This window comes from Acartia tonsa, chromosome 6 (genome assembly GCF_053477335.1).
Source record: "Acartia tonsa isolate MP-2025a chromosome 6, ASM5347733v1, whole genome shotgun sequence".
In the NCBI taxonomy this organism is placed as follows: domain Eukaryota; kingdom Metazoa; phylum Arthropoda; class Copepoda; order Calanoida; family Acartiidae; genus Acartia; species Acartia tonsa.
The window spans coordinates 53464232-53473976 of NC_137265.1; the positions used below are offsets into that span (position 1 = coordinate 53464232).

The 9745-nt window shown below is 33.1% G+C and overlaps 1 long non-coding RNA gene across 1 annotated transcript; it reads right to left on the bottom strand.

Moving 5' to 3' along the window:
* Positions 1-275: 275 nt before the first annotated feature.
* Positions 276-2589, bottom strand: LOC145323430 (uncharacterized). The gene is made up of 4 exons (XR_013880972.1): positions 2285-2589; positions 1842-1908; positions 578-636; positions 276-310 (listed from the first exon to the last, which is right to left on the bottom strand). It is a non-coding gene; the product is annotated as an uncharacterized LOC145323430 (long non-coding RNA).
* Positions 2590-9745: the final 7156 nt, after the last annotated feature.

The following is a 9745-nucleotide window of genomic DNA, read 5'->3' on the forward strand; positions in this document are numbered from 1 at the left end:
TACTTTCCTTTCTTCTTGCTAAATAATGATAGTGAAGCTACACTTATTAAAATTAACTTCAAGTACTACAATTATTTTATCCAATTATGGAAAGTAGTTGTTCCTCTCTTGTTGTCTATAAAAAGTATTTTTGTGTTATATTATGATCAGGTTTATACTTCATGATAAAGATAAAACAAATTAGAAAATATAATTATACACAAAGGAAAGAGAGAAAGAGAAACAGATATATATCAGTTATAGAATAGTTTTATTATATGTCTTACTTATACAGATAACTCGAAGACCAACGAGCAAAGCTTCTCTGTACCTAAGCAATAAATATATCTATTAAAAAATATAGCTAGCTCTAAACACTGTATTTTTTGTTTTTGTTTGTTTGTTACTTTAAGTCAGGTTGGGTTAGGTTATATTGGGTTCTTTGTAGCCTCGCAACAATATACTTAAATTTTTACTTAGAAATATATTATATTATGTAATAATCTTTTATTGGCAAGAAAATAAAAATGAAACGATTGAGGAAGGAACATTATTTAAGAAGCTGGCCTATTACGAAATGTACAATTTTACAACTTACCTAGAAGCTGAAGATAATACCAAGGCCAAGTTATTCTGAGGAGCAAAGCTTCTCTATAACTAAAATTAAAAATATGTCCTTTAAAACTAATTTTTTAAGAGTCTTGATTCTATGACTTTTTCTATATGATTTGTTGTCAGATTTAGAATCTCAAAGGTAAATAAAAGTTGTAAAATTATTCAAACAGCTAATTTAGAGAAAGAACAGATATAACCTAGTTATATAATAGCTGCGCTACGTATGAAAATGAATGATTTTACTGCTTACCTAACAACAAAAGATCAAGGAATCAAGGACAAGTTATTTTAAGGAGCAAAGTTTCTCTATAACTATATAAAAATATGTCCTTAACGGTCGGGGGGGGGGGGGGGCCTTGAATTCCCCCCACCCCTCCGGTTTTTTCTATCTCATTTTATGTGTGTGGAAAAATAAAGAGCCCACACTGCGTGACTTTTTAAGTATGGGTGTGACACATAACTGAGAGTTGGAATTTTTGAATATCTCCATCCTGGCGGGCACAGGATGCCAGCAAACCTGGCAGGGTCATCCAGGTAAAGAGCAAAAATATTTTTTTGACTAAAACAAAGCATTTTATCATACCAAACTACTAAAATATCCTCTAGTAGTACATCCTCAGAGAATTCAAATTTTAAACTTAAGCTTTTCTTACATGTCTACATAACGTATTAAAATTTCATAAAGTTCCGCCGCCGTTTTCCCTCCGACCGCCGGCTGCGGCGGCTGGCAGCTGCCAACTAGAGCTGCGGCCGCTGAAATTTATATTTTGATATTTATAATGTAAAATTTACATAAAGACAAAAATTTTCTGGAAAAAAATTGTTCTTCTAACTTCAAAAATAAGAAAATTACAGCCGTTTGAAATTTTTAAATAAAAAAGACCTAAAAACAAAGGTTGTTAAATAAAAGGGTGAAGGAAGCGAAAATTGATATATAAAAGGTCGGAAATTCATTATCAAACTAGGGACAAAAAAATTTAGCCCTCTAGCTCTAATAGGAACTGAGATAATAGGGGGGGGGGGCGTTGAACGCCCCCCCCCCCCCCCGACTGTAAAGGGTTAATACTATATAAATCTAAGCTTCTTTATTTTTGTATGAGCCTTGATTTTATGACTTGTCCTATATGGTTTGTTGTCAGATTTAGAAATTGTAAGGACATTAAAAGTTTAAGTAAAGCAGCTATTTAGAAGAAAGAAAGGGCAAAACTTTGCTATAGAGTAGCTGCGCTAAAAATTTTAACACTTACCAAAACACTGCACAGAAGATAACACCAAGGCCAGAGTTATTCTTAAAGAGAAAAAGCTTCTCTACAACTAAATTAATAGATAATTCAATCAATATTTATACATATATATGTGTTCCTAACAATAGATCTTTTCTATTGCTTTACTTTAAAACTAATGTAAGCTTAAATATCAGTAAATTATCAATAATTCAAAGTTTGGCAATGTCTTGTCTGTCTGTTTGTCTGTACTAAGCTTAAGATGTCCGGAACGCTGAACTGATTAGGGCATAGCTGCTTGTCCTGCTGTGGTTTTAAGCTATTTTTTGGGTTACTGGAACACCCCCCTCCCCCCAAATAACAAAAATCCCCTTTTTGTTGGCAAAAAAAGAGAAAAAGTTATTTGTAGATAGTCATAACTAGTTATAGAGTAGCTGCACTACTTATCAAAATATTTGATCACTTACCTAACTTTACTTAACTATGGATGTCAACAACAAGGCCACAGTTATTTCAGAGGACCAAAGCTTCTCTACAACTAAATAAATATATGCAATAGAAGCAATATTTCTTTAATTTATTTATATCTATAATTAGGATTGGTCTGTCCGGCTGTATGTCATTGACTGTTAGCTCTTTTCTTTGATTAAAACAGGTTAGAATTGTCCTATCGATTGAAAACTTGTCATTGTGATTCCTGTAGTAAGCGTAGCAACTCTGTTATGGTTACAAGAATGTCTGTACGTCCATTTTAACATGTTGATTTTTAAACTATTTTAACAAAAAAAATTTATGTGATAAAATCACCCGATTGATCTGATTTTTGAAATACTGAGTACTAAGTACTCAAAGTACAATGTTATAAGTGTTAATGATCGTTTGTCCACCCGCTAAAAGCCTTGCCTTTAGGGGTGTTGTCATCCTTGGTTTATACAAGTTTTTGTTGTCAGAGTTAAATTGTAATAAGAAGATAAATAAATATATATGTATAGTGTCTGCGCAAACATTCAGAATAAGGTATTTAGAAAAACAGACAAATATAACTGAGATACAGAGTAGCTGCGCTATTTATAAAAAGAGAGGGGTAGGTTTCTGGTAAAATCCGTAAAGATTATGTGTTATAAGTTAAAAACAGTAGTAGAACGATAAAAATTTATGCTAACTTCAAAAAAAAATTTGTTTATAGTTCTTGTCAATAAGAAATACACATATTTAGTGAATATTATCGTTCTATTACTATTTTTAAGCCTTTAAACACACACCTTTACGGATTCTACCAAAAACCTACCCCTCTCTTTGTAGTTTTATTACAGATTACAGACTTTGAGACCAACTTATGCCTAAAAATCGAATCTTCTCTTTAAATAAAAAAAAAAAGGATGACAACATCCATACGTAGCGAAGCACAAAATTTTGTGGATGGGACTGACCGTCATGGTTGTTTCTTCAAACGACGTGAAATTTAATTTTGATATCTTTAACTGAAAAAATTTTGAAAATCGGACTAAAAACATTAAAGATATGTGGGAAAATGTAAAAAATATATAAATAGCCTAAACCTGCAAAAAGGCAGTCTGACCGTCATTATTGTTTTCTCCAAACGACGGAAAATTTAATTTTGATATTTTTAACTGAAAAAATTTTGAAAATCGGACTAAAAACACCAAAGATATGGGGGAAAATGTAAAAAATATAAAATAGCCAAAAACCTGCAAAAAGGTAGTCTGACTGTCATAGTTGTTTTCTTCAAACAATGTGAAATTTGATTTTGATATGTATAACTGAAAAAATTTTGAAAATCGGATCATAAACACCAAAGATATGGGAGAAAATGTAAAAATAAAAAAAATAGCCAAAAACCTGCAAAAAGGCAGTCTGACCGTCATTATTGTTTTCTCCAAACGACGGAAAATTTAATTTTGATATCTTTAACTGAAAAAATTTTTAAAAATCGGACCATAAACACCAAAGATATGGGGGAAAATGTGCAAAATTAAAAAAATAGCCTAAAACCTGCTAAAAAGCCGTCCGACCGCCATTGATGTTTTATAGTTAATTGTGCTTCTTAATGATGGGAATGTTGTCCAAAAATTTCAGAATCCTATCTTTTATAGGAGCTGAGTAAATCCCATTTCCCCCATAGCGTTACGGACTGACTGACGGACGGACTGACTGACGGACTGACGGACTGACGGACGGACATAGTGAATTATAGAGTAGCTTCGCTACTAATAACGTCTGTATTACCTAAACTTTATGTATCTTATTCAATTTGTAAGAAATATATTTCGATTAAATCACATCTAATCCTTGTCAACCTGCACAAAATTAACCATATTTCATATATTAATAGTAAAATCAGATACATATTTAAAAAAAATATAAGTTATTTTAAAGTAAAGAAACAACAAAATAATGAAAAAGTGCTCGAAAATACAAAGCAAAAGTTAAATGTAATATAATGAATATGGTTATCCCTTCTTTATCATGGTTCTTTACTGTACAAAGGTTTGTTTGAGACTGATTAAAATTGAGTCTTATTAAAATTAAAAGTGGAGATAAATCTCTCCTATCCCCCCCCCCTTTCTTCAAATGCCCCTTAAGAAGTTGGTGGTACATATACATACATATAGATAGCAGCGCTAATATTTAAAGAAAGAGGGAAAGGGGTCAACTGAATTTGAGTTTCCGTTTGTGTACAGTTTCCTCATCCTATTTCAAACTTCCAATTTGAAAAATTAAAATTTTGATTTTTTTTACAAGTTTGAAGCTTTTTTAGCTAGTAGTAAATATTGAGATAGGATGAGGAAACTATGTACACAATCGGAAACTTAAATTCAGTTGACCGGGAAAAGGTGATTTAGAAAAGGGACAGACATGGGGAATGTATCTAAATATGCAATATAGATAAGCCGAGTTCTTGAAAGCAAAGCTTCTCTATAACTAAATCAATAAATAAATCAATTAAAAAAAATTTTAACTTATATGTATATGTGTACGTAACATATCTTCCTCATTTGTTTTCACTTTTTTCTTTTCATTTTTGTAGTCAAATTTCAAAATTAAACAAGGATGACAACATCCATAAAAGCGAAGCTCTGAAATGGTAGGACAAACGGACATTAACACTTGTATAATGTCAGAACTGAATAATCAGAATGCGGATGTATAAGAGTCAAAGCAAAATTGTAAGTAAATTTGTTGAAAAACTGCTTGATACAGGATAATGATTATGGACATACTTACATTTTTAGGACTTGATTATAGAGTTGCTTCGCTTATAATATTGTACTTTGTTGTCTCAGGAATCAGTATACAAAAAATCAAACCAATCGGAAAATTAGGTCACATACAAATTTGTTGTTAAAAATGTTAAAAAATCAACCTTTTTAAAATGGACGTACGGACATTCTGTTAACGATTATAGAGTTGCTACGCTTTCTAACTCGTACGTAACTATTACAGGAATCACCATGCAAAATTTGATATGGATAGGATAATTATAACATGCCTAAATTAACGAAAAAAGATATTTAAAAAAGTAAAAAAATCAAACTATTTAAAATGGACGTACAGACATTTTGGTAATGATTATAGAGTTGCTACGCTTTCTTAATCGTACCTAACTACTAAAGGAATCATCATGCAAAATTTGAAATCGATAGGACAATTATAACATGTCTAAATTAACGAAAAAAGCTATCCGTTACGGACGGACGGACGTACGGACAGACCGTTCCTAATTATAGAAAAGCTTCGCTTTTAAAAACCCTAGATGCCATTTTTAAAATCAGTAAATTATTTAAATAAGAAATAGGTGGCCTAGTTAAATATAAGCTGTGATAATTATAATAAGGATGACAACATCCATAAAAGAAGAGCTATGAAACAGGACCAACAAATATTGACAATGTACTTTGTTGTATTAGGAATCAGTATTCCAAAAATAAAATAAATTGATTAACAATATCATATAAAATTTTGCTTTTGAAAAAGTTAAAAATCAAATTGTTTAAAATGGACGTACTGACATTCATGTAACAATTATAGAGTTGATATGCTTTCTAAATCAGAAAAAAATATTTTGAGTTCAAGCTTTTTAAAAAATACATTTTTCTTTTTAAATGATATGAAATGTTGATTCCTCATACGACAAGAAATTAAAATCATAGCAAGTAAGTGTATACATTTGAATTAGTATTTTTATTGTCCTAAAACTATTTTGGAAACTGCCATACTTGTTTTTTTTCTTTTAACACTTAACAATTTCTTTAAAAGGTGATTTGATAATAATCTTATTATTGTAAAAGAGGCAAAATATTATTTTATTTTTAGACAAAATCATTTATCGTTTAGATCAGTTATCTATCACATCGTATTATAGACAATTCTTCGCGGATATAAAATAAAATGTACAATTGTAAGATTAAACTCAGCTTTTTTTAGCCCCGAGACGCCAAAGGGTTAAACAATGGTTTTAATATTAATTCGAGAAAACTGGATATACTACGATGCTATACATAATTTTTCATTATTTCTGAGAACCGATTCTAACCCACTTGATATTAATCGATGAAAAATGTATTCTAAAGATTATAACAAAGACACATAGAGAAAAAAAAACATCTACGAAAAAAAATACATAAACCAAATTTTTCGAAAGTCAAAATGTTAATGTGTCACTCATCAACTTAATTTATCAAGACATGTCTATGTTAAGCAAGTACTTAAATAGAATAAAAATCAATTATCTTCACAGATAAAGATCATCGCACTTAAAAAGAAAGAAAACAAGGATGACAACATACATACGTAGCAAAGTCCAAAATTATGGATAGACATCGGGAAAACATAACTATATTTAGAGCAGTGTTATAAAAAATAAACATTACACTTAGTCAAATATATCACAAACCTTTTTAAAATTATAATAATCTTCTGAAGCATAACAGACTTAAAAAATAAGGAAAATCTAGGAAACGATCTAGCCCCCCACTAAACAAATCTTAATAAAACTTTGTGGAAATATGAAGAATGTTCTAGGTCCTGTATCTTAAATAGTAGCCGAGAAAATCATGTTTCCCCCATAGCGTTACGGACTGCCTAAAGGATGGAAGAAGTGGATATTCAATAAATGTTAAAACTATCGGTTCATTATGATGTAAGTTACAAACAAAAACCTTACTACATTTTAGGGTCGTGTGAAGGAAACGAAGTTGCGGTTTTTGTCGTATTTTCACAATAGCTTTTGAAAGGTTAGGTTAGATGATTGCCCCGCAGGGTTAGAGCCCCCATCAGGGGCTAGAAATAGGAGAAAAGCTTCTGTGAAAATATGACGAAACCCGCAACTTCGTTTCCTTCACATGACCCACTTTTTATAATAAAAAATGTGTTCTTTAATTGAAAGGGTATGGTACATTCTGGAGTAGCAGCGCTGCTACAGAAAAAAAAGTCAATGTCATTCCCTTAACATTCCCAATATCGGATAGCTTTTTTCGCTAATTTAGGCATGTTAGAATTGTCCTATTGATTTCAAACTTTGCATGGTGGTTCCTGTAGTAGTTAGGTACGATTTAAAAAGCGTAGCAACTCTATAATCATTACCAGAATGTCCGTACGTCCATTTTAAACATGTTGATTTTTTTACTTTTTTAACAACAAATTTTTATGTGATTTAATAATCCGATTGATCTGATTTTTGGTATACTGATTCCTGGGACAACAAAGTACAATATTATAAGCGAAGCAACTCTATAATCAAGTCCTAAAAATGTAAGTATGTCCATAAACATTATTCTGTATCAAGCAGTTTTTCAACAATTTTACTTACAATTTTGCTTCGACATTTATACATTTATATTCTGATTATTCAGTTCTGACACTACAAGTGTAAGTGTCCGTTTGTCCTACCGTTTCAGTGCTTCGCTTTCATGGATGTTGTCATCCTTGGTAATCTCTAATCACAGGGAAGAAAAAGGGATAAATGTTTCCAATCAATGGGATTCTTTTATATAGCAAGTTTAAATGGATATCTAACTTGACGGCAATTTTTCCCCATGTCATAATATCCATGTATATTCTTCATCTATTTTATTTTATAGCAAAAAAGTTTTTACGTATGTGTCTTAACCTCTTTTCGAGGAAGCTTTGTGTTTATCAAGATCGAAATTAATTCCTTATCATTATCCCAAATTAAGCGCAAATGTCGTCTTGTTTGACTTTCCTTTTCTAAAGAGACGCGGCATGGATTGTTTATATTTTGATGCGTCCACGTTCGTTACTTTTGAATGATATGTGAGTGTGTGAAGATTTCGGAGAACAAAGTTGGGCCTATCATTGGTCTCATAGTGCGTGAACGACCCTAGTATACCAGGGGCTTGAAACCATAAGAACTTCAGGACTTTGAAATAGTTGCCTCAATAAATCTATAATCAAACCTGCTGTTGAAACTTGATGGTTCCTGGTATTGGGGGTTTGTGTGTACGTCAACAAGATCTCTAGAACTTCCCGCTAATTCGGAAGTCACACTCAACCAAAGTGTCATGGTTGAGACAATTTCAAAGTATCTGAAGAATAGGCGTTAGCATTCTTCAAGAGATCAATAGCATCCAGTGATTATTGAGGCAATAAACTGTGACAATTTTTACTGTGAAATAAGTACCTAGTGAATCAATATGCCACTAACCAAAAAGCAGAAAATTGAGCGAGCTATCGCTATTGGCAGTGAAAGGCTAGAAGTGTTTGATGAACAGTTAAAAGTGTTTTATGACAATCTAAAAGCCTGCCAAAGTTTTAGTTCATGTGAAAATGTGAATTTAAAATCAATTCGTGACATTTTTAGTGAGGTCAAGGACCAATCTGACCTAATAAAAAGTCTAAAACCTGCCGTGGAGACTAGTGAGTTGCGCGAGTTCAAGCGTGATTTGGATGAAGCTAGTGAACAGAAAACTGTTGCAGATAAAGTTTATGCATCGTTGGAGCAGTGTACGAAAATTCTGCACTGGCTTGACAATGATTCAGACGACGCGAGGTCAAGCACTGTCGCCAGGAACCTCGACGTCATTGAGAAGGTGAGGATGGACATGGGAGTGCTTAAAATTTCCATGGAGTTGCGCCAAGAAGTACGTGATATGTACCGAAGGCTTAGAGAGATGGAACGTCGTTCATCTAACTTGGATAAGAGTGGGACACCTGCCATACTCTCCAGAAGTATGTCTGCCGTGGATATTCGGAGTTCCAACCTGCAGTATGGGCGCTGGGACAACAGTTTGTTGCCGTCCTTTGACGGTACTGACACGGATTACTCCAACTTTAAACAGGTCTTTAAAGATCTATGCGCTGGTTACGGATTTTCTGACCAGAGGTTAAGTCTGATGTTGTGTATGGAGAAGGTGATAACCAACCCGGAGCTACGCAAGCAAGTGTCAGCGATTAGAGATCATAATGAACAATGGTTATTTTTGGATTAGATGTTTTTATCAAACACCCGCCGGTTCATGAAGATTTTAACTAAGCTGAACAAGATGAAACCTGTGGATAAACCTGTGGACGTGGTTAGTGCAATTGCTACCTTCAAGAGCACCATGCAGGAAGTAGAAGCCATCGTTGGTTCTGCAGCTAAGGATTACCACCACCTAACTCTTATTCATATTTTCAAAGACAAATGTCCAGATGCCCTGAGAGAGAAAATTATGATGGAGCTAGGTAGCATGAACCAACCAGACATCAAGAAGATTGTGGAACTGCTGGAGAGGACAAGGGGAGCAATGTTGGCTGGTGATATGTCCTACGACACTAGCGCCGGCAAGAGAAATCGTGACAGAGCTGCCGCCGCGCAAGTGTCTGGCCGCAGCGACAATAAGAATGGAAAGGCTGGAAAGGACAAGACTTCCAAGTGGAACAGTACATGTCCTGTTGAAAGCTGCAAG